This window comes from Pinus tabuliformis, chromosome 1_1, assembly GCF_031772625.1.
Source record: "Pinus tabuliformis cultivar Carrire ecotype Pingquan chromosome 1_1, CPIR1, whole genome shotgun sequence".
NCBI lineage: Eukaryota > Viridiplantae > Streptophyta > Pinopsida > Pinales > Pinaceae > Pinus > Pinus tabuliformis.
This window is the reverse complement of record NC_142297.1, coordinates 664944418-664952231: the sequence shown is the minus strand read 5'-3', so window position 1 is coordinate 664952231 and position 7814 is coordinate 664944418. Positions and strand designations below refer to the sequence as shown.

Below are 7814 nucleotides of genomic sequence, written 5' to 3'. Positions count from 1 at the left end.
CAATTATTATATTAATGTCCAAAGAGACATACAGGGTGTGAAATCCTAATTTTTCATAAATATATATTTATAAATTATAACTTGATTCTTATATTGTAAAAAAAATAAAATCAAATATGAATTAAAGCATGGCAACTGTTTAGATGTCATACTCATATTTACCATTTGAGAATGACACAAAACGACCAAGTTCACAAAAGATTTGATGACTTCAATTTAGCTAATAACATCATCATATATTCAAGATATAACACCAAATAATATAATCCAAGAGTAGAGAACCATGATGAGAAATAAAATCAATTCTTGTAACTAAATGAGAGATTAAAACTTACTAATGGTGGAAAATTGTGTAGTGTGAAAACTTTTGTTTCAAATCACAATAATACATGAGTGACAATGTCTAAATACAAAAAGAAACATCACATGTGAACTTTAACCTTTCAAATAAGAGACACAATTCACTAGCAGATAGACTATACAAAAGGCAACTAAGAGTACAAAACTACTAAAACACTATATAGATATATACATAATGATCACAACTAATCTAACACTAAGTTTAAACCAATGCACTTGGGATGGAATCGTTCAAATTTTAAACAGGTTATCAAATAATTATTATGTAAATTGTGTGGTGACTATTCTCAAAGATGAGGTGAATGGTGAAATTTTTTCAAAACATGCTTTAGGGTATAAAATAGATTCTTTTCACTTAGGTGTTAGGTCTAAGGAAAACTATTCTGCCAAAGTCACCAAGGATATACACTCAACATTGTCCTTTTTTTTTGAAACATGAAATGCATAAATTATTCACCACCCTTATGGGAGCATTGACAACCGCACACTCATGGAAAAGGAGAAGCTCATGAAAAGGGAGAAGCTTATTTGAAAAGGAAAAAAAAAAACCTGAAGATCCATAAGCTTCAATAGAATACCTTATTGTTTAATATCAAGCATTGCCTTGGCTTGGAACTGCTCCTCCAGAAGATCCTCACTTGTTTATTTACTAAGAAGATACCGTTTCTTCTTCTTCATAACCATGTGCTCAATCTCTTCCTCATCCGGTAGGGGCACATGGGAAACAAACTCTCGCTCTAACTGTTGTTGGTTTCCCTTCTCCTGCTCTCTGATTTATTTCGCCACATACTCCTCTTCTTTGAACATAACTGACTTAACGGTAGTGACCTCCCCACTCTTCACTGTTAACCTGGCCTCCCTCTCGACGGACTCAATTCTCTGCCACTCTCTCATCACCCTAACCGCTATCTCCTCCTCTTTGAGTTGCTCGACTTTCTCTAAGATCCTGTCCTCATCATCCTTGTAGCCATAATAACTTGCATCGTTTCACTTGTAAATCTCATACGTATACCTTCTCTTCTTTTCCTCGGGGGTTTTATCGAATAGCTCTTTGAGGACGGCTAGGAATTTTGCAGCCCCGAAGTATCTCTAACCGGGGCTATCCTAATTCGCTTTCAACTACATGACAAGGGATCCCCTAATTCGTATCTAACTACACAACAAGACATCCATCACATTCCCGTCCCTCAGATGGCAAAAATAAATAGAGATGATTGGAAATTACACAAAGGAGAGGTATTGTTCAGCCTAGATAGTAGTAATACCCAGTGCCCACCATAGATTCAGTTTTAACTTTCGGTCTTACGATGAGTCACAGGCTTTGATCGTACTATTGAACACGCATTTAATATGTTGTATATTTCCTTGGCCCTTTTGTCCATAAATTATAGAGAAATCAGTAGCAAATAGTGGACAAAATGAGATTCACAGGGATACAGTGAATCCCAAATTAAACCCGTCTTGTGGCTAGTGCAAAATGGTAGCACCAAAAACACTGTGCACATCCACCTAGTTTCCTTCCAAGTCTATCATCTTGGCCCCTACTTTGGCATAATTAGGATCACCAAGCTCTATGATCTGATCTTCCCGGTGCTCCTTTTCCCTAATTAGCTTGTTGATCTCATCATTGAGGTCTGGGAGGCAGTGTTGGCTGAGGTCCGAGTTCTGAATCTCCATGACCTTCCGTCCAATATCTCGTATTATCTGTTGCCTCCATTTGTGTGCCTCTGCAAGATCGTGGCACTCTAAGGCCAGGAACGAGCGCCTCTCCTTGGGTTTATTCTTCTCTTCATTCTTGAATGTCAAGAACCTGTTCAACATAGACTGCGCCTTCTCTTCGTTACAGGCCATTCTTCCCCAAAATCTGAGAGCCTACAATCTAATCTGCTATGTTTAAAGCCCTAAGCCCTCCTTGCCCAGAACTTCACAAAATAACTTGAAGGTATGAGCAGATTTCATCGAATAAGTAAATGGTATGCTTACAAAGGCAAGAGCAGGGGTTGGAATTTAGAATTTCGATCTATATGTTTCCCTTCAAGAACCTTTTCTCTTGAAGAAATTAAAAATTTACATTTCAATTACATTAAAATTCCACATTAAATAAAAGCAATAAAAAAATAAAAAATTAGCACATAATATTCTATATATATTAATTCATAATTTTGACCATCACTAATGGAATGATTTCATTCAAGTTAATTTGATTGATGTAGAGAATAATTGGTTTTTTGAGAAAAAATATAATCTTAGATTGGAGACAATTGCCTATAAATAGAATAAATAAAACAATAAAACACGTTAAATACATTTCTTTTTAAATTTAATTCTGCATTTTTTACCATATCAAAATTCTAATTTGAATAAACAACCACTTAAAGAGATAAAAACCTGGAGTTTTTGGGGGTAACCGTGAGTTTGTCCTTCGAACCTCCACCACCTGCAATATTTGACACTATTCAAGAAACAACCAACTTGATGAACAGAGGATGAAAACACTGCTACAACCACTTCCTTGAGAATAAAAGAATAAATATACACAAAATCAAAGATCTTTAATATATTAATAATTATCACACTAATTTTTACATTTTAATCTTCTAGGTAAATTTTACATGCAAACTATACAATTAATACACTATATACAAACTAAATTAAAATTAAAAGTAATTAACACATTCTTCATTAATCATCTCATTCCATCTTAGTTATTTTTTAGAGTATAAATCAAATTTCTTCTATAATTCTATTGAATCGAAATAAGATAAATGTGCCTTATGCCACTCCGTCAGTTAAAACCCAAAATTATGATTGAATTAATTGTATCGTTTGTTGTGCATATGCTACTAGTAAATGATACATAAATTTATTATTTTCATTGAGATATCAAGATTCATTAGAATGCATCTCCAAACTTTGTTAGAAAGATACAATTTTCACTTAAATTTGAAATTTTTGGAAAGTGCAATAACATATTTCCAATTAAATTCACAAGACTAAACAATTAAATGGACCATGGCCAATCCATTGAAGCAAGAGTTGAGGATTTGCTTTCTCGGATGACTATGGCTGCAAAAATTGGGCAGATTACTTAGACTGAGTGTGGGGCAGCCAACCCTGATGATGTAATTAAGAAGTTTGGAAATGGCACATCCATGGGTCCCTATTTGCTCTTTGTTTGAATTTTCTTTACATTTTACAGGAATATTTGGGTCATTTCTTTCATATTGTCTTTTAAAGAAGCTTCATACCTATGTCCATGTTTTGAAATGTCTTCAACACCCAAAAATAAAAGTGCTTCCTTTCGGGGAGCACTTTCTATCATTAGAACTCCAAACTATAGAGCCAGGTTATCTAGAAAAGAGGAAATTAAAGGACGCATATAATTTAGAATGTGCATTTCTGAGGATCCAAAATTGTTTGGGCAGAAGCACAGTCCAAATTTTGTAGAAATGGCTTGAGTGGAATTCCACCTTAGACAAAAGCTAAATAGAAGTCGTGAAGCAAGGCCTGACAAAGAGGCTGACCATTATAGCACCCACCCGGAACTGTGAAAACCTATGTTGGTTTGACCATTGCCAGAATCCTCCTATCTAACATACAATGTGATCCTATTATGGTCATTTGTTATACCGACCATGCACTAAATCAGTTCCTGGAATCCATTTATTATGTAGATAAAAATACTGTTCGAATCAGTGGCGATTCAAAAATTCAATGTTGAAGCCAAGGTTGAATGTTCTTTCTGGAAGACTTCGTGATAGGGACAATGAATTAATGTGTACCAATGTGTAAGAGAAAATCAACAGGTGTTCAACTTGTCTGAGAGGTATGGTAGAAAGGGATGAGAGATGAATTAGTGGTCGATAAAGGTGACGAGAAATTTAAAGGGAAGCAGAAAGTGTTGAATAAATCTTCTTCAACAAAGATATCTCTAGACAACATACTTAGTTCCCAGTATTTATGGTTGTTTCCCCAAAAATCAAGGATCAAGCTACATAATCATTAGTTGCAGAAAGCCAACGAAAAGGCTGAGGAGGAACTAAACAATCTATCTGAGAGATACAAAGAAATATGTGATAGGCTACTTCAATATGATCATAATCCCAACCTCAAATATTTAAGAAAAGCAAAAGTTGTGGGAATGATGACCACTGGGGTTGCTCAAAATTATGTCCTCCTCTAGGCATTGCAAGCTGAAATAGTGGTGATAGAAGGGGTCATCAAGGTTTTGGAGGCACATGTTCTTCCCTGTATCAACTCCTTCACTCAACATCTCATTGTCCTTGGCGATCACTTACAGTTGCATCCTTTTGTTGCGGAATATGAATTACGCACGAAATAGAAATTGGACATCTCCCTCTTTGAGAGATTGATAAGCAGAGGGATCAAGCATGTGACCCTAACATGCCAAAGAAGCATGAGGCCTAAAATTTCAAGATTAATATATAATCTCTATCCTTCATTGTAGGGAGTTATAAGAAGAGAGATCGAGCATGAAACCCTAATATGCCAAAGAAGAATGAGGCCTTCAATTTCAAGATTAATATATGATCTCTATCCTTCATTGTAGGACCACAACAACATGAGAAAGTATGAAAACATCAAAGGAATTAGAAGTGATGTGTTTTTCTTAAATCATAAATCCATGGAATCCTAGGTATCGGACAACAACAAAAAGATTAACATAAATGAAGCGTGACGTGCAGTAACATAGACATAGGATTTCATTTAATGTTTAATGGGCTATACAAAAACTGCAGACAAAGATAGGCGACTGTAGGCTTTCATATGGGATTGAATTGGTAGATGGAAAATAAATTGAAAATAAATGGGCATAATGACGTTTTGGAAAAAAATTGAAACGTCAAAAATACGGGTTACACCATTTCAAGCATGTCATGAAAAACAGACATCCACAAATTCTAGACGTCAAATATGGGAAAAATGCCCTATGACGGGAAAAATGTACATCAAATTCCATCCCTGGGTGGGAGTGGTTCTCAACGAGCATCATTAATTAATGGTTTATTTTCTCATTACAAATTTGATGTGTTTGGCACAAACAAAGATGATGTATTCTTGTGTAATCAATTTGTGGGTGGTGGAACACTGTTTTTGGCTTTTGTTGAATTTCGAAATAATTTAATTTTAATTAAATTTTTATATTTGATTTTGTTAATGAGAAGAAATTTTTCTGAATTTGGGTTTCTATTATTCATAATGATGAATGATAATTTTTCCAGATCAATCACAACAATGTTTTATGGCACTGAGGTCAATGTTTTGAACCCTCAATTGTGGTTCATCATCAGGAAAAGGAATTTTTTTATAAGATTATATGGTTTTAAAGTAATATTAGTGGGAAATTCACAATTTTAAAGTGTGAGTTGAGTAACATATAGATCTCATGGATGAGATTATGTCATTGAAAGAGCTTAGTGATGTTTATCTTTTTTCAACATATTAGATACCTAGCCTTCTCGAAAAATCTTAGTTGATTTTTCATTTGAAAATCAATAATCATGTATAGGAGTTTTTAAGTTTGAATAATATTAAATGGGATTTAAAAATTTAAGTAATTTTGGAGTTATTGGACGTTTAATTGAGTTAATGAAAGAAAAGTGGTGTTATTATTCCTTCTACGGTTTAAGTCTTTAAGTGATATATTTATTCTTGTTTTTGTGCCTATATGTATAGGTGTGTGCAAAAATAGTATATAAGGCATAGCTAACTTTGGTAGAATAGATACTCTCAATAGGATTCAAAACAATTTCATAAAAATCTAATATTGTTATATTCATAATATACATTCAAACTACATAAATAACTTGATATCCAAGTTAAAAACTAGTATCTTAAGTTCAATGGATATAACCTTGATAATAAAAAATGTAAATATGCATGAAAAGTTAAGTCTTCAACTAAAGGAAATGTGTCATCTACTAATTAACCAACATTTCTCCTTGTAGGTATTCTTCATAATATATGTGACCCGGCTATAAGCCCACTCCCATTTTGGATAATTTATCAACCTTTAAATTGAATTCCTATCAATGTGATCAAAGGATATAACCTTGAAGATTCTAATAATCTTCATAACTCCAATCGTCTATTGATATAATAAAGAAGTTTTTAAGGAAGTATAACCTTTTAGCCAATCTACAACAACTTCTAAATCCCCTATCACTTCTATGTTTAGATTGTTGAAAAAATTAAAGTGATTAAAATAAACCACTAATTCATATTATTGTAGTACTTGTTAGGTAGTTGTATTTTCATTCCTAGACTAAATTAGTCATTTGCGTTAGTCATTTTTAGTTGTATTATTTATTAGCTAGTCATATATTTTAACCCAAAACTAAATTATTCATTTTTGTTAGTCATTTTTAGTTGGGTCACCTAATATTGTTCATTTTTTGTAGTATTTCACTTGGAAAAGTTGTGGTAACTAACTTTTTTAGTCACTTAGTCACTAATTTCTTATTTTCTACTAGTGCATGGATCCATATTTTGTCAGAAGATGTTATTTGAATTAAAAATTGTTGTCAAATAATAAAATAAATTAAAATAAAAAATGAGGCAAAAGTCAACATCGAGGCAAAAGGTCATTTGCACCAAGGGCCATTTACGTGGAAGTTATTCTTAATGGCTCATGAGGGGTTAACTTGTACATGAGGGAATGAACCCTGGTGGGAGAATATCACCTCCACTACTTTACCGAAGCTCCCATCAAGAGTCTTAAAAAAAAATTATTGAAGGAAGTCATCAGCAACAATTTTATATATAAAAAAAAGCAGATATAAATTTTTCCTCGAAAGTGTCATAACCAATGGAAATGTCCTCTGGTATAGACTGTATCCATTGATTCCACCAATCATAGCTGAATCCCTCCAATTTAAGTATTGGAAAATTGGTCATGTCTTCTTAATTCATTAGTTTCATTGAAAGTATGTCTTTAACTTGTGAATCCAGGTCATTGCATGGATTTTTCTTTTTCCATCAAAAGCTAGAATTCCTAATTTGTTGAGGTAAGGCTTTTTGAAGATCTTCTGCTATAGATCACTCCATTGTCTTTAAACTTCCTCAGAGATCATATACCTCATTCAAGGAGACCTCCCCTTGAAACTCTAATGGGTTAAGCTTGTGGGCTTTCTGAGAATCTGTCCTTCAAATCTTTAGCACTTCAAATTCTAGATGAGGTTTGGCATCTTCATTGAGAATATGAGGTCACAAGCAGTCACCTATATATGCATCTATTATTGACACATTCACATCAAAATTATTGCTCAACAAACAAGCCAATAAAAAAACTACTCATGGATCCTTGTACATATCCTAAGTAGAGAATACCTTGATAGATCAGATGTCAAGAGGATATTTTGACATGAGGATACATCAGACCTTAACAAGAAATGGGGTCTAGGGTTTTACTGTTAAGAGATTTTCATTAAAAA

At 33.5% G+C, this 7814-nt stretch overlaps 1 pseudogene; it reads right to left on the bottom strand.

Annotated features, from left to right (window-relative positions):
* Positions 1–939: 939 nt before the first annotated feature.
* LOC149215147 (uncharacterized) lies at positions 940–2211 on the bottom strand (annotated as a pseudogene).
* Positions 2212–7814: the final 5603 nt, after the last annotated feature.